Raw genomic sequence first — 21,493 nt, 5'->3', positions numbered from 1 at the left:
AGAATAAAAAGTACCATGTCGATCGTAAGCAAGACCATTATACCTGGTCAATCAATGTAAGAAATCAAGGCTGTGAGTAATAAAAACAGATACTTTCACGGCCGGGCGCGGTGGCTCAAGCCTGTAATCCCAGCACTTTGGGAGGCCGAGGCGGGTGGATCACGAGGTCAAGAGATCGAGACCATCCTGGTCAACATGGTGAAACCCCGTCTCTACTAATACAAAAAAAAATTAGCTGGGCATGGTGGCGCGTGCCTGTAATCCCAGCTACTCAGGAGGCTGAGGCAGGAGAATTGCCTGAACCCAGGAGGCGGAGGTTGCAGTGAGCCGAGATCGCGCCATTGCACTCCAGCCTGGGTAACAAGAGCGAAACTCCGTCTCAAAAAAAAAAAAAAAACAGATACTTTCTTTCATAAATGTGCTATTTTAATTTAAAACATAGAAATGCATATTTATTCACCAAGGCCTTTCCATTCGTTCAAGCTCCCCATTGTCGTGAGACTCAGCAAGTTCCTTATTGGTTGGGAGTGCTGGCTCTTTACCTAAATCCATTCTCTCCCTCTCTATAATAAAAGAATTATAGCCCGGCATGTTTCTGTCCCAATAGAGTACACTTCCAGGTCTCCCTCGAAGTGGGTATGGTCACGTGACTGAGTTTTTGTCAATAGAATGCTTGCAAAAGTGATGTGTACCACTTTGGGACTGATACCTTAAGAGTTCTGGCTTCTCCATGTTCTCTTTACTCTTTCTGAGTCCAGAATCCACGGAAACCTATTTTCAACCATTTAGATATCAACAAGGCCCTATGGGGTCTGAAGATCAAAATGATTTAGAAACAAAAAAAACGGCTGGGCATGGTGGCGCACGCCTGTAATCTCAGCACTTTGGGAGGCCAAGGCAGGTGGATCACGAGGTCAGGAGTTCAAGACCAGCCTGTCCACCTGGCCAGTGAGTGAAACCCTGTCTCTACTAAAAATACCAAAGAAAAAAAAAAAAAAAAAAAGCTAGGCTTGGTCATGGGTGCCTGTAATCCCAGCTACTTGGGAGACTGAGGCAAGGGAATTGCCCTTCCCCGAGAAGGGGAGCTTGCAGTGAGCTGAGGTCGTGCCACTGCACTCCAGGCTGGGTGACAGCAAGACTCAATCTCAAAAAAAAAAAAAAAGACCTGTATCTTTAAATGATTACAGGAAACAGACTTCCCTCTGACACAGAATACTCACCTTGGACTCCTAAATAGAAAAACAAACAAGTAAATAGAACTCAGTCTTCTTTAAGCCATCAAATTATTGTTAGGCTTCATTGTACAACAGCCCAGTCTCACACTCATAATCCACATCCAGTTTCAATTTGTCAATATGGATCAAAAACTCAAAGAGATGTGGGAAATAATCTGAGGGCAGAATCCTGTATTTTTATAACTTTCTCTTTGTTTATTACAGGTGTCTCACCTACATCTTATTTGACATTTGTTAAGGCTCCTATTTTTATCAAGTCTTTACAATGCATTCAGTTTAGTTTTCATATGAATAATTTTCATTCTCAGACTCGTATGTCATGCTTTCAAAGTAATATTAAAGTAAATGATGTAATTACTAAACAATATAGCTGGCATAAGCCTCCTGGGAACATGCTACCCTTGGTGTATCAGCCATGGCTTCATTACAAACCATCCTCAAAATTCAGTGATTTAAAATGCCTACCTAAAACACCTACCTACGCCATATCTTCAACTCACAATTCTGCATTCAGGGATCTAGGCCGCGCTGCACTGAGCTCCTTCATGTGTCCCTATCCCTGGAGGAGATACTCCTAGTTTTCCCTTTGGTGAAATCTGATGACATCTCATCCACATTTTCCCTTCTCATCTCTCTCCCCCACCTCCCCTTTTTTTTTTTTTTGAAACAAAGTTCCATGCTTATTGTCCAGGCTGGAGTGCAATGGCATAATCTCGGCTCACTGCAACCTCCACCTCCTAGGTTCAAGCGATTCTCCTTCCTCAGCCCCCCAAGTAGCTGGGATTACAGGTATGCACCACCATGCCTGGCTAATTTTGCATTTTTAGTAGAGATGGGGTTTCTCCATGTTGGTCAGGCTGGTCTCAAACTCCCACCCTCAGGTAATCTGCACACCTCGGCCTCCCAAATTACTGAGATTACAGGTGTGAGCCACTGCGCCTGGCCTCATCTCGCCTTTTATATCCCTCTTTTCCACTTCCCTTTCACACTGTAGGGTACCATGATTAGTATCTTATATGATATACAATTAAATCAATCAGTTAGTATGGAATACCTATTATGCAAAGTACTATTATGTAAATTAAAGCTATGGTGCTTATAGGGTTTGCTAATTGAGTATAAAATCAAACAGGGAAATGTTCCAATTTGGGAAATTATAATTCCACATAACACTCAGAGATGATTTGTCATTACTTTAACAACACTTTTTGGTACAAGCACACTGTATGTTAGTAAGAGCTGTTAGATGCTCAGTGTTAATAAGAGTAGGGTAAAAATGATATACTCACACAGTGCTGGTGGCATTGTTGATGAAAAAATATTCAGGCAATATATATTTTTGGCTATGAAAATATTCATACATCTGACCACATAATTCCAGTCCTGAGTCTATGTAAAAAAAAAAGTATATATTGGCTGGGCATGTGGCTCACGCCTATAATCCCAACACTTTGGGAGGCTGAGATGGGCAGATCATGAGGTCAGGAGTTCAAGACCAGCCTGGCCAACATGGTGAAACCCCATCTCTACTAAAAATACAAAAAAATTAATTAGGTGTGGTGGCAGGTGCCTGTAATCCAAGCCACTTGGGAGGCTGAGGCAGTAGAATCGCTTGAACCCAGAAGGCAGAGGTTGCAGTAAGCCAAGATCACACCACTGCACTCCAGCCTGGGAAACAGAGTGAGACTCTATCTCAAAAAAAAAAAAAAAAAAAAACAGTATATATTATAGCACCACATTCAACAACCCAAAATGGAAGCAATTCAAATGTCAGCAATAAGAAAATGACTTAATAGTTTTATGGTTAGTTTGATTATAATGAATTATGCGTTCATTAAAAATGGGTATTGGGGCCTGGCGCAGTGGCTCACGTCTATAATCCCAGCACTTTGGGAGGCCGAGGTGGGTGGATCATGAGGTCAAGAGATTGAGACCATCCTGGTCAACATGGTGAAACCCCATCTCTACTAAAAATACAAAAAATTAGCTGGGCATGGTAGCACGTGCCTGTAATCCCAGCTACTCGGGAGGCTGAGGCAGGAGAATTGCCTGAACCCAGAAGGTGGAGGTTGTGGTGAGCCGAGATTGCGCCATTGCACTCCAGCCTGGGTAACAAGAGCGAAACTCCGTCTCAAAAAAAAAAGGGGGGGGTGTTTATGGGATATTTGTGGACATATACAATGTTTACAAATAATATTAGATGAGAAAAGCAGACTTCAAAATTTTGTGAGTACTGTGAAAACAAGCATGTAAAAATCTGTGTGCATATGGACAAGAACAAAAAGATAACACTGAGAAAACTAGACATGTTAAAGTAGTTGGTTTTTAAAACTTAGTATTATTAAAAATAGGAGCCCCCTTTGGCAGTATTCCACAGGAATGGAAGGAGAGACGTGAGAAAGACGAAAGGAAGAAAGACTTTAGCCTAGGACGAAGTTCACCAGCAATATAGCTCCCATTCTCAGAGCTGCAATTTATGTTTGTCTTGGACTATTTTCAATAAGGATAATGATTAATTTGTAATCTGAAAGCATGCTAATGAATGTAACCTATTTATTCAGAAAGAGGCTTACTCATGAATTCTTTCCTCTTATCAAATTACATGCATGCTTGGCTATATTAGATATTTATGGAGGGGAAAAAAGTAGTTTCAACTTAACATGATAAAAATGTGTTTGGAGTCAGGCTCTCTGGCTGTGGCAGTGCCATAAACCAGCTGTGTGCAGCAATTGACTCAGGACCCCTGGGGCTCACTTCCTCCAAGTACAAAATAAAGTGCTGAAGTGCAACTCGGAGGGCCCTCTCAGCTGTAACATTTCATGACATTGGTCAGTTTCACCTGGGAACTTGATGCAGTACATGGGGACAGCTCTGTATTCAATTTAGCAATGGTCAGAGACTCTTAAGAGAATTAGACAGAGGACCTGCCTTTGGTGTTCTGACGTTACGGAGTTAGAGGTTGTCACTACCCATAGTTATTTATTTATCAAATTACACTTTTATAGAGCTTATGCCCCATTTAGTGCTGCTAATGAGTTTCACTCATTTAATCCTTAAGAAATAGGAAAAATTATATCCTTACTTTACAGATGAAGAAACTGAGGCCCTGAGAGGCTAATAATTTACCCACAGTCACTCAGCTGGTAACAATGGAGCCAGGACTTAATTCCAAGCAGTGGAGCTACAAGTTCATGCTTTTAACCATGATGGAGTTGGTCAGGATGTCTCTTCCTGTTTATCTGGCCCCACTTTCATTCAAACTCTCCAGTCAGGAGATAAAAATCTCACAGGAGGAGATGAAGGCTCAAGTATAAAATCGCCAAGAGCATGCTGCGTTAGGGATGGCTCAGAATACTCCAGTCATTACTGTCAGCCCTTAGTGTCAGATAAGCCTTCATGGGTCCCTGTGGATTAATTAGATTCACCACTGCCTTCTGTAAATCTAGCATTGAACAGATCCTGTGGAGTTTGGAATAAGAGGAAAGTGCACAGAAACAAGTGTCCCCCAGGGTAGGCCATCTCAGGACACACCTCGAGTAGCTGGGATTACAGTCACGCCACCATGCCTGGCTAAATTTTGTATTTTTTAGTAGAGACGGGTTTTGCCATATTGCCCAGGCTGGTCTCAAACTCCTGGACTCAAGCAATCCTCCTGCCTCAGCCTCCCAAAGTGCTGGGATTACGGGCATGAGCCACCATGCCAGGCCTATAATTTTAAACTGTGACACAATATTCAGTGGACTTTGTGGGAATTCAGGGACACCTGATTTGATGCTATATACCTCCATAGACTGTTACTGGAGACAAAGTTTTATATGTGAGTAAATTTTTATATGTGAGTAAATCTATGTTTATGAATTCTTAGAGAAGACATTTGCCCCATCCAGAACCTATGGCAAGCCTGGTCTTCTATATCAGGGCTACCCAATACAGATCAAGCATCCCCAATCCTAAAATCTAAAATCTGAAATGCTGTAAAATTCAAAAGGTTTTGAGCACCAACATGATATCACAAGTAGAAAATTCCACACAAAAGTACCTAACACAAACTTTATTCCATACACACAATTATTTAAAATATTGCATAAAATTAGGGCAGGCATGGTGGCTCACACTTGTAGTTCCAGCACTTTGAGAGGCCGAGGCGGGTGGATCACCTGAGGTCAGGAGCTCGAGACCAACTCCCTGGCAAACTTGGTGAAACCCTGTCTCTACTGAAAATATAAAAAATAGCCAGGCGTGGTGGTGGGTGCCTGTAATCCCAGCTACTTAGAAGGCTGAGCCAGGAAAATTGCTTGAACCCTGAAGGTAGAGGCTGCAGTGAGTTAAGGTCACACCACTGCACTCCAGCCTGGGCGACAGAGCAAGACTCTGTCCCAAAAAAAAGAAAAAATCAAAATAATATATAAAATTATATTCAGGCTATGTATAATGTGTATATGAAATACAAATGAATTTTTTGTATTTATTAGCGATGGAGTTTTTCCATGTTGGTCAGGCTGGTCTCGAACTCCTGACCCCAGGTGATCCTCCCGCCTCGGGCTCCCAAAGTGCTAGGATTACAGGCATGAACCACCACACCTGGCCAATTTTAAATTTTCTTGTGGCTACATTTAAAAGGTGAAAAGAAATTGGGAAAATTAACTTTAATAACATTTTATTTATTCTAATATATCAAAGATATTATTTTGACATGTAATCAATATAAAAATTATTAATCTCAGCACTTTGGGAGGCTGAGGCAGGTGGATCACTTGAGGCCAGAAGTTTGAGACCAGCCAGGCCAACATGGTGAAATCCCATCTCTACTAAAAATACAAAATTTAGCTGGGTGTGATGGGTGCAGCAAACCACGATGGCACACATATACCTATGTAACAAAGCTTCACTTTATGCACAGGTATCCCAGAACTTAAAGTAAAACAAAAATTTTAAAAAAATTAGCCAGGTATGGTGGTATGTGCCTGTAATCTCAGCTACTCAGGAGGCCAAGGCATGGGAATCACTTGAACCGGGAAGGTGGAGTTTGCAGTGGGCCGAGATTGAGACACTGCACTCCAGCCAGGGCAACAGAATGAGACTGTCTCAAAAAAAAAAAAAAAAAGAAAATAGACAATAAGAATTTACAAAATATTTTTGGAGGAGTTTTCTAATTATAAAGGAATACAATAACTATCTTAATAAACTACATAGTTTCAATGGAAAAGAGGTTTTCTAGAAAAGTATAAATTGCTAAAAAAAAAAAGGTTAGACTACTTAAAAATCTAAATAACTCCATAACTATGAAAGGAAAATATTTTTGTTATCTAAGAATTACCTTTAAAAAGATTCCAGGCTCCAGTTAGCAATCTAAGTTCCTCTATATTTTCAAGTCATGAACAATTTTTGCAACATGTAAATTACTGCCATGATGCTCTAGGTAGCTGTAGATGACAAGTTCTCTTCTCATCATGGACTGTTCCTGAGTTTCCCTATTGAAATGGGAGAGTTTCCTGATCTCCCTCGCAGAATGTGCTACAGGGGTGTGGCTTGTTTGTTCTGCCGATGTGCACATTCAAATCCCTTATGGTAAGGGAAGCACACAGATGGGCAGGTACAGGAGCTGGGGCGATCACTCCTGGACTCTGGCCCTACAATTGCATCCAGGTGTGGGTGCCTGCAGCTCCTGAAGCCCAAGTGGGTGTGTGTTACAGTGCACTCTCTTAGCTTTGCCATCTGCAGACGGCTAAGTGTTAAACAGCTCAGTGGACCCTCTGCCTTTTCTCAAGGGCAAAGGGCCAGTGTAACAGCTCTCTGCATCCTGAGCTCTTGTCCAGTGTCCAGGGAAAAGGTGACACACTCACTTGAAGGATGGTGAATGCAGGGGTTTTATTAAGTGGTAAAGGTGGCTCTCAGCAGAATGGATGGGAGCTGGATCTGGGATGGAGTGGGAAGATGATCTTCCCCTGGAGTTGACCATCCAGAGGCCGATCTCCTCTCCGACTGTCCCCAACCAAACTCCTCTTGACGTTCAGGCCCTCCTTCTCTCCTCTGCTGCTCATCTGCTTTTCTGTTCATCTGCTCATCTGCTTGTAGAGCCTGGGGCTTGGGGTTTATATGGGTACAGGATTGGGTGGCATGGTGGGCCAAAAGGCAACTTTTGGGCAGGAAAATAGGAATACCTGTTCCCATTTAGGGTGGCAGATTTCCAGGCCTGAGGGTGGGGCCTTTGCCAGGGAACTGCCCTCTTCTACCCAGTATTTCCCTGTCTCCTGTCCGTATCACCATTAGAATGCAAGGTTTGTGGGGGAAGCAAGTCACATCCATCACTGGGTTTCTACCTCACAGTACCAGCTTGAAATATATTTGTTGAGAAAATCTACTAAATACTTATTAGAAATACTAAAAATATTTAATTATATTAATTAGGTGGCCAGCTATGAAATAATTACGTAAAGCTCTCTTTAAAAATCATGATTTATGAAGTTAAAAGAAACTGGAATCAAAATTCCCATTCACATTAACAACTACAAAGAAAATTAAGAAAAAGTTCAGAAACTCTAAGAAGAGAACTAAAATTGTGTTAGAAGGACACAAAATATTTGAATCAACAAGGTGACATATACATACACGTCCTGAAAGTAGACCATATCTTGTAAAGGGGTCAATGTTGTACAAATTAATTCACATGTTTAATTTCAAGTAAAATACAATAAAGGAGAGGAGACAAATTATAAAGCCTTATTACCTTAAAGAGTATGATAATGGCATAAGATTGAGTAAACTGATAAATGGAAAATAAGATACATATGTATAAAACGATGGCAGTGACAGTAAATAACTTTGATAGCACTTGGACATTGTTCTATATGTTTTACATATCTTATCCTTAAAACAATACTGAAAGGTAGGGTACTGTTATTACCTTATTCCCATTTTTACAGATAGAAAAACTGAGGCCAAGCAAGTGGAATGAAGGAAGGGCCAGGGAGCTCGTGGTCAGTATGCATACTTTCATATGATCTCTGTTTCTAGACAACATACCCATGTCTTCTATCCAGCCTAATATCCTCAAGTCAGCAGCCTCTTCGAAAGTAAACCTCCCATGTCCTAGGAAAGGGTGGCCACCTGGGGGGAAGGAGGTCATCAGGAAGTCTGTCTTATTCATACAGACTTTCCACCAAACCTGCTGTCAGTCTGTATACTGTTCTAAAGGACATCATGCTACAATTTTTAAACCTCAGAGAGCTAGAGCATATTGGCTACCTCCTCTGCAGGCACCTTGGGTTTCAACTTTCTTCACTCTGATTGATCTCATAAAATTTACCTGAATATTCCATCTTTTAAATTTTTATGAAAGTCTCATCCACTGCTATCCCTTCTAGGATTAAGTTTGTAGATTTTGACTTTATTGATTCCTTCTGATTTTTTTTACTGAGTTTTGAGAGACAGCCCAGAAAAACATGTATTTTCAATAGACCATGTTCAACCATATTCATTTACCCTAGGAAAATTATCAGAAAAGTCCAGGTGTGGTGGTGCATGCCTGTAATCCCAGCACTTTGGAAGGCCAAGGCAGGCAGATTGCTTGAACCCAGAAGTTGGAGACCAGCCTGAGCAACATAGTGATACCTGGTCTTTACTGAAAATACAAACATTTTCCAGCCGTGGTGGCACCTGTTTGCGATCCCAGCACCAGGAAGGCTGAGGTGGAAGGATCACCCAAGCCTGGGGAAGTCGAGGCTGCAGTGAACCCAGATCATACCACTATATTCCAGCCTAGACAACAGAGCTTGATCTGTCTAAAAAAAAAAGAGACAGAGAGAGAGAGAGAATTATCAGAGAACAACACAAAGATTTGTGTTGAAGAATGTTTATTGCTTCATAATTAATAACAGCAAATAGTAAGATGGGTCAAAATAGCTAATAATTAAAATTAATTTACTTTTGGTACATCTGTGGTGGGCAGGGAGCCGGGCTGCTCATAGCTCCTTCCACAGAATCTTCTGGGTGGGGAGCACAGTTGACTGAAGCCTCCAGCTGCCACTCTGGACCCACCACATTGCTCATGTCAAGGCCATGCTTCCCCCTGCTGCCACCAGCCAATGGTCAAGCATCATGGGGCCACCAGAGCTAGGCCATTCTTGTCTAACACCAGAACTGCCCAAAGGCAGTTGCCACCTTTGCCCACATGTTGTCTCCCCACCAGCCTGGGTGAGGCCTTCTCAGAACATTCTTCCTGCCCAATCCTTCCTTCTAAGTCTCCTCTCACAGGAGCCCAAATTGCTTCATCACAGCTGCCTATTCCTGCTCCCTCTGCCTTTCTCCTTCCAAGGGATTTCTCCCAATGCTTCTTGCACAGTTAATGCTCTCTTGGCATCTGCTCCTTGGAGGACCTGGACCAACTGAACATCTACCCACCAAACATTAAGGCAGTTTTCAAATACTATATTCACAAGAAAAATTTAAGAATAGAAAAATGGTCAGGATTTTCTATCAGAAATTCTAGGATTCTAAAAGTATATTCAATATCATCCTAGTTAGGCTTTAAAAAAATGGAGTCGGTCGGGCACGGTGGCTCACGCCTATAATCCCAGCACTTTGGGAGGCCGCGAGGCAGGTGGATCATGAGGTCAAGAGATTGAGACCATCCTGGTCAACATGGTGAAACCCCGTCTCTACTAAAAATACAAAAATTAGCTGGGCATGGTGGTGCGCGCCTGTAGTCCCAGCTACTTGGGAGGCTGAGGCAGGAGAATTGCTTGAACCCAGGAGGCGGAGGTTGCGGTGAGCCGAGATCGTGCCATTGCACTCCAGCCTGGGTAACAAGAGTGAAACTCCATCTCAGAAAAAAAAAAAAAAGAGCCAGGCGCAGTGGCTCACGCCTGTAATCCCAGCACTTTGGGAGGCCGAGGCGGGTGGATCATGAGGTCAAGAGATCGAGACCATCCTGGTCAACATGGTGAAACCCCGTCTCTACTAAAAATACAAAAAAATTAGCTGGGCATGGTGGCGCGTGCCTGTAATCCCAGCTACTCAGGAGGCTGAGGCAGGAGAATTGCCTGAACCCAGGCGGCGGAGGTTGCGGTGAGCTGAGATCGTGCCATTGCACTCCAGCCTGGGTAACAAGAGCGAAACTCCGTCTAAAAAAAAAAAAAAAAAAACGTAGTCATACATATATGCATATGTATATGTGTAAAACCCTTCACACATACATCACAATATTAAGGGTGGCTATTTCTGGGTGATTGCATTATGAATGTTGATTGATTATGAATGCTTCTTTACCTTTTTCTTTCCTTTTGCAGGCTCTCAGTAATAAACATTATTATCTTCATAATTAGACACAAAGGAAAATTGTACATGCATGCACACACACCGCACACGTGCACACACACACACAGAGTCCCCACAGGGATCCTTAAGTTACCCTGAACTGTGGACGCTGGTGGGCCTTATCTTTGGAGGTCAATGCACAGTTGGCAGGCATAACAAAGCAGCAAGAAATACAGATGATAATGTCAGTGTTTGAGAAATGTGCTTGGCTGATTCCAGATGTTCTCAAAATCCAAACTACATTTAGGAATCTTGATGGAGCATCAGGAAGGAACAAAACAGATGGAGTGCAGATCCTACTGAGCATTGCTTGTTTCCATTTCATTATGCTTTAAAGACATTCCTAGCAAGTCAATGTTTACCCAAACAGCTTTATTCTTCATTTTATTACATATCTGGTAGGCAAGAATAATGTCTTCCCCTTGTCCTAGAAGGACAGGCAACTTTGTTCCCAAGTCTTTAAAAGGGATGAGTCAGGGAAAGCTGAGCTGGCAGGGGACACACGCATCATCCTTCTACCTGCCCACCCTCAAACCTGCCCTCTTTCCCTCCACCATGAAGCTCCTTCTGTGTTTGCTGTTTTTGAGGAACTCTTGTGAATCAAGATGTCAGAACCATATAATACCACCACCAACACAAGAGTAAGAACATGTATTGGCTAACAACTATGTGCCGGGAAACGTCCTCAACACTTTCCGTATATTAAATGTCTGATTTAATCTTCATGAGAATCCTACAAGAGAACTACTAGCACCATCTCTATTTTACAGAGGACACAGAGATAGAGAGAGAAAGTTTGCAAGAACCACATAGCTAGTGCGTGGTGAGGCTGGATTCTGAACATAGGAAGTCACAAAGAAGAAACCTGATTAAGAACAAAAAGCAAGGCCGGGTGCAGTGGCTCATGCCTATAACCCCAGCTCTTTGGGAGGCCAAGCTGGGTGGATCACCTGAGGTCGAGACCAGTCTGGCTAACATGGTGAAACCCCATCTCTACTAAAAATACAAAAAATTAGATGGGTGTGGTGGTGGGTGCCTGTAATCCTAGCTACCCTGGAGGCTGAGTCAGGAGAATTGCTTGAACCTGAGAGGCAGAGGTTTGCAGTGAGCCAAGATTGTGCCACTGCACTCCAGCCTGAGCAACAGAGCCAGACTCTGTCTCAAAAAAAAAAAAAAAAAAAAAAAAGAACAAAAAGAAATCCTGAAACTAAGGTACACAGCTGGCTGCCCCATGATGGACATGAATGTTGGACTATGCCAGAGAAGCAGCAGGGAAGCGAGACTGTGCTGGAGAACAGACCAGCATAAACAGACAAGGGCGTCAGAACTTAAACACGGGAGACAGCTAAGCAAGGGCACTAAGCAAGGACTGGAAGACAAACAGGTGAAATGATGCGATATGCATGGAGCAAATGGGGAAGCGGATGCAGTCAAACTAGTCCAAGAAGCCATTCCACAGGGAAAAGGGCCAGGGAGAGGAAGGGAGGAGAGCATGTGAAGACCGGATACAAAGGACATAAAATGAACAAAAAGAGCAGCGACAGGGTGATGGAACTGACAGCCAGGAGGAAGGGCAGATGTGCAGGCGCTCAGATAATCCCACTCTGGGAAAGCAAAAGGCAAAGAGGGAAACAACTGATTGGAGAGGGAATTGCGTCATTTCCTTTTCACTGTTATTTTAACCTCGTGTCTTCCTCAGCCACTCTGCCAAACAGATTGACAGGGGTGAACCCCTCCCTCAGGGGAGTGAAATGGTAACGCACTCGCTGCCGCTGTCCCATGGTGTGTGGGTTTAGGTCGGGTGGTCGGTTTTCTGTATGTCTTCTGCGTTTTAGGGATTTCTAGCAATAATGAGGTGTGATCAGGTAAGTAGCTGCCATTTAAAAGGGGCTTCTTGGCTGGGTGCAGTGAGTCACACCTATAATTTCAACACTTTGAGAGGCCAAGATAGGAGGCTCACTTGAGTCCAGGAGGCTGAGACCATGCTGGGTAGCATAGTGAGACCCCTATCTCTACAACTAAAAAAAAATTAGCCAGTCATGATGGTGCAAGCCTGTCATTCCAGTTACCCAGGAGGCCAAGGCAGGCAGATCGCTTCAGCCCAGGAGTTTGAGACTGCAGTGAGCTACAATGGTGCCAGTGCACTCCAGCCTGGTAGACATAGTGAGACCCTGTTTCTGGTGGGGGGAAGGGAGAGCGCACGAGTGCACACAAAAGGATTCTTCTTTCAGAGGATTATTGTGGCCAAGATCATATATGTAAAGGACATGTGTATAGGGCTTAACAATTGGTATGTGCTCAAGGAAAGATGCCATGGAAGAAGGGTGTCCCTCTTCTACTCAAAATATTCAATGGCTCCTGCCATTGTGGGACACAGTGCAGACACCCTGCCCTGCCACTGAAAGCCCTTCAGTGACTAGCTCCAACTTACATTTCTACAACCTCAATCACAGAATTAATTTGCTAAACCTGCATTTAGCACCTTCCATCCTGCTCAGAAATGCCAAAAAGCTTATGTAAGAGGATTCAAGCATTAAAGGACATGGGTCCCATTTATCACAGAGCTCAGCCAGGGATCACCGAAGGTGATCTACCAAGTAACTCTTTCAGGTCTAGGAGGGAGAGGGGAGAGAACGTCCTAAGTTGCACCCTGAAATAAGGATCAAGTTTGGATGAGATGAAATGACAGGTCCTGTGTCCCTGGAAAGCAGCTTTCTGATGAGGCAGCAGCAGAATAGGAGGAAGACACTGGTGAAGTCAATGTCGATGGAACAACAAAGAGGAGCAAAGGCCATATAATTCAATTAGAAAAATGGGGCTGGAATATTGTGTTTAAAGACAGGTGGCTCACGCCTGTAATCCCAGCACTTTGGGAGGCCGAGGTGGGTGGATCATGAGGTCAAGAAATCGAGACCATCCTGGTCAACATGGTGAAACCCCATCTCTACTAAAAATACAAAAAATTAGCTGGGCATGGTGGCGCGTGCCTGTAATTCCAGCTACTCAGGAGGCTGAGGCAGGAGAATTGCCTGAACCCAGGAGGCGGAGGTTGTGGTGAGCCGAGATCGCGCCATTGCACTCCAGCCTGGGTAACAAGAGCGAAACTCCGTCTCAAAAAAAAAAAAAAAGACAGATGACCACAAGTAGACAGGCTTAAAAATAAGCAAACAGTGAGCCGAGATTGCACCACTGCACCCCACCCTGGATGACAAAATGAGAACCTGTCTCAAAAAAGAAAAAAAAATAAGCAAACAGCTGTGTGCACAGGGCCCACGTGGCAAAGCCAGAGGAATCCTAGATCAAGTAAGAAGAAAACTGCTGAGACGTTGTTCTCCAGGATGACTAAGTTACTTGGCCTATATTCCAGACACACAGATCTCATTTTTAGCTCTCTTTTGGTTCACTGCAAAGGGGCTGCTTTATTTATTATTGTCGTATCTGCCATACAGCAACCCTGTGTCCTCCTGGCAGTGTGCTCCCCTATGCTCACATGCTTGTGATGCTATTGCTAATTCCAGGGGCAGGTATGTAACCCAGGCCCACAGTCTTTTGGCCACAGTGATTGGTCCAGAGTCAGGTCTGTGACCCAATAAGAATCAATGAGATGCAATAAGACCTTTGGTGGGGCAGCAGGTGATACGGCATTTGCTTTTTTTGCTGGAATTTCCGTAAGTCAGATTACACATACCTGGACCTGCTCAGGAAGCCAACACTGTGGAAGACACAGCCAAGAAATGGAGAAACTGAGTCCTCCAACACTGTTTGAGCCCTTGGGTCAGACTGCACCTGAAGCCAGTATAGCCCAACTGTATCAATGAAGTGAGCCAGTCAATTCCTGCTTTTCTTAAATCGGTATAAATTAGATTCCAACCTCACAACTGAATGAAAGGGTCCCAACTAACAGGAAAATGGAAGCTAAAACTGAAATAAATTTATCTCTGCCAGAGAGGTAAGGTGCCCTGTGCCCCGGGAAACACACCCTCCTTCACTGCACTTGTCCGGCACACCTTAACACAAAGGCCAGTACTCATCGGAGGGCAAGATGGTGCTGACTCCCAAAGACCCAATCAGCTCTTAGTCCAGTTGCTGGGAAAATATCCATCTTCTCTTGGAAGCAGAGATACCTCAGGTAGCCAGGAGGAAAAGACAGCTGTAGGAGATCCTATGCACAGTTTCTGTCTCATAATCTTCTCCATGGCCAGTTCTTCTTGCCCACTTTCCCCAGCTGAAACTGTCTTTGCCACTAGAGTTGGTCCTACTGCAGTCCCCTGACCACATTGAGTGCCCCCCGATTCCACACGGTGGCTCCTACCTGCCTGGACTTCTCCGTCTCCTTTTTATCATCAATCTTGCCCATATTCCTAGGCCTAATTCAAATCTTTTCCATTTTCTCTGGCTGCAACAACCCACATTTGAACCCAGTTTCCATATCCCTAAAGTAGGATAATAATCTCTTAGGGAAGCAGCTATTAAAACATAATAAGTTTGGGACCAGCCTAAACAACATGGTAAAATGTCTCTACAAAAAAAAATTCAAAAATTAGCCAAACATGGTGACACGTACCCATAGTCCCCCTCAGGAGTTAGAGGTGAGAGAATCGCTTGAACACAGGAGGTGAAGGCTGCAGTGAGCTGAGATCATGCCGCAGCACTCTAGCCCGGGCGACAATGAGACCCTGTCTCTAAATAAATAAGTGATAAACAAGCATAACAATATAATAGCCAACATTGATGGAACACTTTAATATACATCAGCACTACCTGAGTACTTTACATGTATTAACTCATTTAGTCTTTATGTACCCCTAGGATCAAGGCATTGTCATTAAATACATTTAGACAATGGAGGCACAGAAAGGTTACAGAAATTGCCCAATGTCATGCAGCTGGAAGGAGACAGAGCCATATTTCAAACCCAAGCACTTTGGTGCCAGAGCTTTCATTCTGAACTGCTGCATTCCAACTGCCCTTAGTGGCCTTAGGATGAAGTGAGAGATGAGGATGCAGGAATGTCAGAATTCTGCCCAAACCACTTCCATCCTGAACTGTAAATCCCCTCAGAGAAGTATACCTACACGTGACAATGGCAGGATACTTTTAAAATTGCTATTTTATTACTTGTCACTTAGGTATGAGGTCTAAGAAGGACCCTCCCTTCCTCTAAACCCAAATCTAGGCCTTGTCACCATCCAGCTGCCGAAGCCTGAGGCAACGGTAACTGTGCCCCAGAGCACTCATGAGAAAATCCAGAACTAGGGCTGGATTAGGGCAATCTCTCACCCAAACCCAGAACTAAACGAGGATAACCTATGTTCTGATGTGCTCTGACAAACTCCTAGTTTATGACAAAAGGCCTGGTTTCTCTATGTTTCCCTGGTGCAGTTATTAAACATTTCCTAAGTTTGGTTTGGAGTATAAATTAGTTGGTCACCCCGGGCTTGCCTATATGTGAACTAAGGGAGTGAGAATATCACAGATACCCTTCCCTTCCTACCATGATGACCTCGCTGATTCTGCTCCTGTGTACCTGCCTGAAACCAGTGATGTCCTCTCAACCCTGCAGGGACAGCCCCTTGAGGTTATCTCCAGAAGTTCTAAAATGGATAAGAGTAGAGGGTGACTCCATGCCAGACTACATAAATAGACAAAAACAATCTACATTAGGCGGCTCAGGCTGCTACATCAAAATACCTACACCGGCTGGCTTAAACAATACACATGTATTTCTCACAGTTCCGGAGCCTGAGAAGTTCGAGACCCAGGCACCAGCAGATTCAGTGCCCTCTTCCTGGCCTGCAGATGGCTGGCGGCCACCTCACTGTGTCCTCACACAGGAGGGGAGACAGATGGGGCGAGCTCTGCTCTGTCCCCTTCCTCTTCTTATAAAGACACGAATCCCACCACAGGGGGCCACCCTTATAACCTCATCTGAACCTAATCGCCTCCCAAAGGCCCTACCTATAAATTCATCAAATTGGGGGTTATGGCTTCAGCATATGAATTGTGGGAGTATACAAACATTCAGTTCATAACACAAACAAATAACCCACCCCACTCCCATCACCCGTCTCAACCAGTATTTAGCTTCATTTCCACGCAGGTGTCTGCTTAAATATCACCTTAAGAGGCAGGTTTCTAAGACCACCCTTCTCAGACAGCATCCCCAGCATCAGCTTTCTCAATCCCTATACATGGCTCAGATTTTCTTCCTAGCAACACTGTGTGTGTGTGTGTGTGTGTGTGTGTGTGTGTGTGTGTGTGTATTTTTAACTGAGTGTCTCCCCTGGTGAAAATGTGAGCTCCACAGGAGCAATCCCAAGCAGAATGCGAAATTTCAAGCAGGAAGCTGCTGCTCATTCCCCTTTCCAGCCCTTCTTCACTGGACTTGGTTATGCATAGTCAGGAAGCTTGTTTTATTTTTATAACTGTATCATGTTTCCTTTAATAGGGGAATCTCTATTCCCACTCAGTCGGAAAATAAAATTTGTCCCAATCCAGTAAATTCAAGCCATGGTGGCATTTTAAAAAATTGGTTCTATTTGAAACTGTAGTCCCTCTTGGGTAAATATTCAAATTCGGGTACACTGGTTAGGTTTGACGGGCCAGTTGACACGCTGCCTCTGGTTAAACTTCACACTACTGCCCATCTCCTCTGATCTGACCCTGTATCTCCAGAAAGCCTCACCCTTGCCCATCACTGTGCAGCAGCAGCTTCTGGGGGAAGGTGAGAGTCCACTTCCCAGGACCGGCTAGTTCTGCTCCTGGCTTCACACAAGCTCAGCTAAGAGGCAGCTGCCAGCCTTACTTCCAGAATCCTCTAAGCCTCACAGGAGACTTATCTTCAGGCCCTGACCTTGGAGAGAGCCGGAAAGGGTTGGGAACGGGTCAAATTCCCCTCCCAGCAGCCGACCTCTGCTCTCCGCAGGAAGCCAGAGGAGGCTGTGGCAGGATGGGGCCCGGTGGGCAGGGCAGGCCACAGCTGCAACAGCCTCCCGGGTCTGCTCCATGGTTCCATCCCCTCCGGCCAGGGTGCACTGTGGCTCACCTCGTGATCTGGGGTTTTTCTTGGCTGAGGGGCTGGTCATGAAGGAAGAAGAACTCTCCATACTCTGTCGCAAGTACTGCCACAAGAAGTAGGCTTTCTCTTTCACTCTATTCCCCACGTGTAAGTGCTCCACAAAGTGCAAAGCCCCACACACCTGAGGTGGCGTTGGTGCCCAGCTCCAATCATTCTAGATTTCCTCCTGTCTTGCCTGGATAACATTGTATCCTGGGGCGTTCGCCTTCTGCAGAGAATGCTCAGGAGGGAGCTCTGGAATTCTGATTTATCCTTCTCTGCATAGCCCAGGAGCCAAGAGCGTGGTGCTGGAGCTAGCAGCTGGCTTCGAAGCTCTGCTTTGCCACTTGGGGGCTGTATGACCTCAGGCAAATCACTTAACCTCTTTCATCTCAATTTCTTCTCTGTAGAGGGGTGTTATACTGGGAAAAGTGAATAAGCTAATACATGCGAAGCACTTTAGAGCCATTCCTGATACGTAGGAAGTGCTGGCCCATAGCTGCTGGCTGAACGAGGCTAGTCTCTGGAGGTCAGAGCTGCCGCCATGTCAGCAGTGGGTTCAAATGATTCAACCAATGAGTTCTTCACCTTCTATTACACCTTCTTTGCAAGCTGTACCTGCAAACCTAAAAGGAATGACCAATGGCCTTCTTAGCAGGACAGAGGGCTTAGTGATCTCAGAAGACACCATCTGACTTCAGTTGCTTTTCAGAAACTTGGCTTTACAATTTTTAATTTCTCCATTCTGCTTTTTCTGGCTCTAAGAACAGAACGTCCTGCCCTGAGATTCCTTCAAAGAGCATTGCTCTGCCTTGACAAGGGCAGCCACTGCTCAATGGGGTTTTCTTTATATGTGAACATCTGCTTCCAACAACCATAGGCGAATAGTTATCTATGTAAATCACACAGACCCGGCAACTGCAAAGCAGCAGCAGGACTGCCCTAACCAGATACTTCATCTGTTTGAAGGAAGCACAGTTTTGATACAGTACACTTTTGGCTTTTACCTAAGCAGCAACAGAGATTCAGAGCATCTTGGTGAGCAGAGGCAGGCTAAGCAGCGGGAGTTGGGCAGTCTTCCAGAGCCCGGCCCCAGCCACCACAGGTACGCATGTGGACTATGCACTGTGAACATGCACATTGCCAAGGATGGCGCTCAGCAGTTGGGGGAAGCAGCACCTCTTTCTTTGCCAGGAGTTTTTGGCTTACAGACCAATGAAGCCAGTGTAGGCTCTGGCAGACCTTCTTTGCTTACAGACAACCCACAATCATGCACATCCCTAAAGAGAGGGACTTTGCAGATGAGTAAGGCCCAGGGGCACCACGGGACTGGGCGGTGCTTGCATGGGAAGGCTGGTGGTAGGACGAGGACAGAGCCTGAGAAGGCTGTGTGGCAGAGGGAGGAAGAAGGGGTGGTGGCCTGGCAGGTGTGAGTGAGGAGGCAGGGAAGGGAGATGGCAGAATGATGGCAAGGGGATATGGTGACATAGTGAGGAGCATGGTTGATGTCAGACAGCCTGATTGGTGCCCCAGTACCACTAGTGACCAGGTGTATGGCCCAGGGCTGATCACCTGGCCTTCTGAGCCTATTTTCATATCTAGAAAATGGAGGCAGTACGCTACCTATGATACAGTTTGGACATTGTTCCCTCTAAATCTCATGTTGAACTGCAGTCCCCAGTGTCAGAAGTGGGACCTGGTGGAGATGATTAAATCATGGGGTGAATTTCTCATGAATGGTTTAGTGCCATTCCCGTGGTGCTATCCTCACAATAGTGAGTTATCATGAGATCTGGCTGTTTACAACTGTGTGGCATCCTCCCCCTCGCTCTGTCTTGCTCCTGCTTCCACCACGTGATGTGCCTGCTCTTGCTTTGCCCTTTGCCATAAGGAAAAATTCCCTGAGGCTGCCCCAGAAGCCAAGCAGATGCAAGCGCCATGCTTGTACAGCCTGGAGAACTATGCGCCAATTAAATAAACCTCTTTTCCTCATAAATTATACAGTCTCAGATATTCCTTTATAACACCACAAGAACAGACTAACACAACCTATTTCACAGGAAAATTGTGAGAATCAAGTTAAATATCATCACTATCAGAATTATTTTTGTCATTGTTATTTGCTGGGTTACAATCCAGCATACAGAATGGAGAAGAAAGGACCCTATGTATTCTTTGAGAAATGAGACCACCTAATGAGTGGCTTTCAAACTTGAGTCTTTTATACGGTTCTTCAATGAAAGTAGTAGAATGCTAAATGTTAGTCTACAATTAGGAGTGCCACTTGAGAGGAGAGCAGACCCTGTGTTCCACCAATGCAGTCTCTCTAAATATGCGCTGTAAGGTAGATGTAGACTTCGTGGGAAGTTACTTAATACCGTCAGGTCATGACCATCCAGTCGAATTGGCCAAAAGCTCGCTCTCTCCTGGACTTCCTTTCACTGACTGTCCCTATCACTGGGAAAGTCTGATGTTGTAGTTTGACAGGTCAGAATCATGTTGGAAATTACACAGGGCTGTGATATATAATTTGATATGATTTCATGGCATTAGACAGTAGTGGTTTTAGACTCTACCTGTGAGAATCAGAAGACAGGCAAATAAGAGGAGCGGGGGACAAGGAAAAGGAAAAAGTAAGAGAAACTTTTTTTTTAAACTCAAGTCACAGGCCTAGTTCAGTGGCTCATGCCTATAATCCCAGCACTTTGGGAGGCCAAGGTGGGAGGATCACTTGAGGCCAAGAGTTGGAGAGCAGCCTAGACAATGCAGTGAGACCCTGTTTCTACAAAAAAAAAAAAAAAGTTTAAAAATGAGCTGGACACCGTACTGTATGCCTGCAGTCCCAGATACTCGAGAGGATCACTTCGGCCCAGGAGTTCAAGGTTACAGTGAGTTATGATCACACCACTGCATTCCAGCCCGGGTGAGAGGACAAGACCCTGTCTCTAAACACATACAGGTGAACCTGACTCACAAGGGTGTTTGACTGCACTGGTTTTAAACCACAAGTAGCCAGTCGCTGAGAATAATATTCAATCACGTTTTCAACTGGACCCTTGTCATCTCTGGCAAAATCAGGGATCTCTCTTTTATACCACATGGAGGTTTACCTAAATGTCATTTTAAGTGGTTTATTCTGGGAGAAGGCAACCTTAATTGAAGAGGAGGTATTAGATACATATTTTCGGGCTGTGAAAGAAGTGTAGGAAAAAAATATCTTTTTATTTTTTTCTTTTTTTTTTTATTGCATTTTAGGTTTTGGGGTACATGTGAAAAACATGCAAGATTGTTGCATAGGTGCATACGTGGCAGTGTGATTTGCTGCCTTCCTCCCCTTTACCTATATCTGGCATTTCTCCCCATGCTATCTCTCCCCAACTCCCCACCCCCCTCTGTCCCTCCCCTACTTCCCCCCAACAGACCCCAGTGTGTGATGCTCCCCTCCCAGTGTCCATGTGTTCTCATTGTTCAACACCTGCCTATGAGTGAGAACATGCAGTGTTTGATTTTGTGTTCCTGTGTCAGTTTGCTGAGAATGATGGTTTCCAGATTCATCCATGTCCCTACAAAGGACGCGAACTCATCATTTTTGATGGCTGCATAATATTCCATAGTGTATATGTGCCACATTTGCCCTGTCCAGTCTATCATCGATGGGCATTTGGGTTGGTTCCAGGTCTTTGCTATTGTAAACTGTGCTGCAATGAACATTCGTGTGCATGTGTCCTTATAGTAGAACGATTTATAATCCTTTGGATATATACCCAGTAATGGGATTGCTGGGTCAAATGCAATTGTAATTTCTAACAAAAAGATTGTCATAGGTTGTGTGTTCACTAAAGTGGAGAATCCAGAATAGTACAGAAGTTTCTGCATGCAGACTGTT

The sequence above is a fragment of the Aotus nancymaae genome, unplaced genomic scaffold, assembly GCF_030222135.1.
Source record: "Aotus nancymaae isolate 86718 unplaced genomic scaffold, 86718_ANA_hifiasm-v0.15.2.pri h1tg000014l, whole genome shotgun sequence".
Lineage (NCBI taxonomy): Eukaryota > Metazoa > Chordata > Mammalia > Primates > Aotidae > Aotus > Aotus nancymaae.
Note: the sequence above shows the minus strand (reverse complement) of the source record.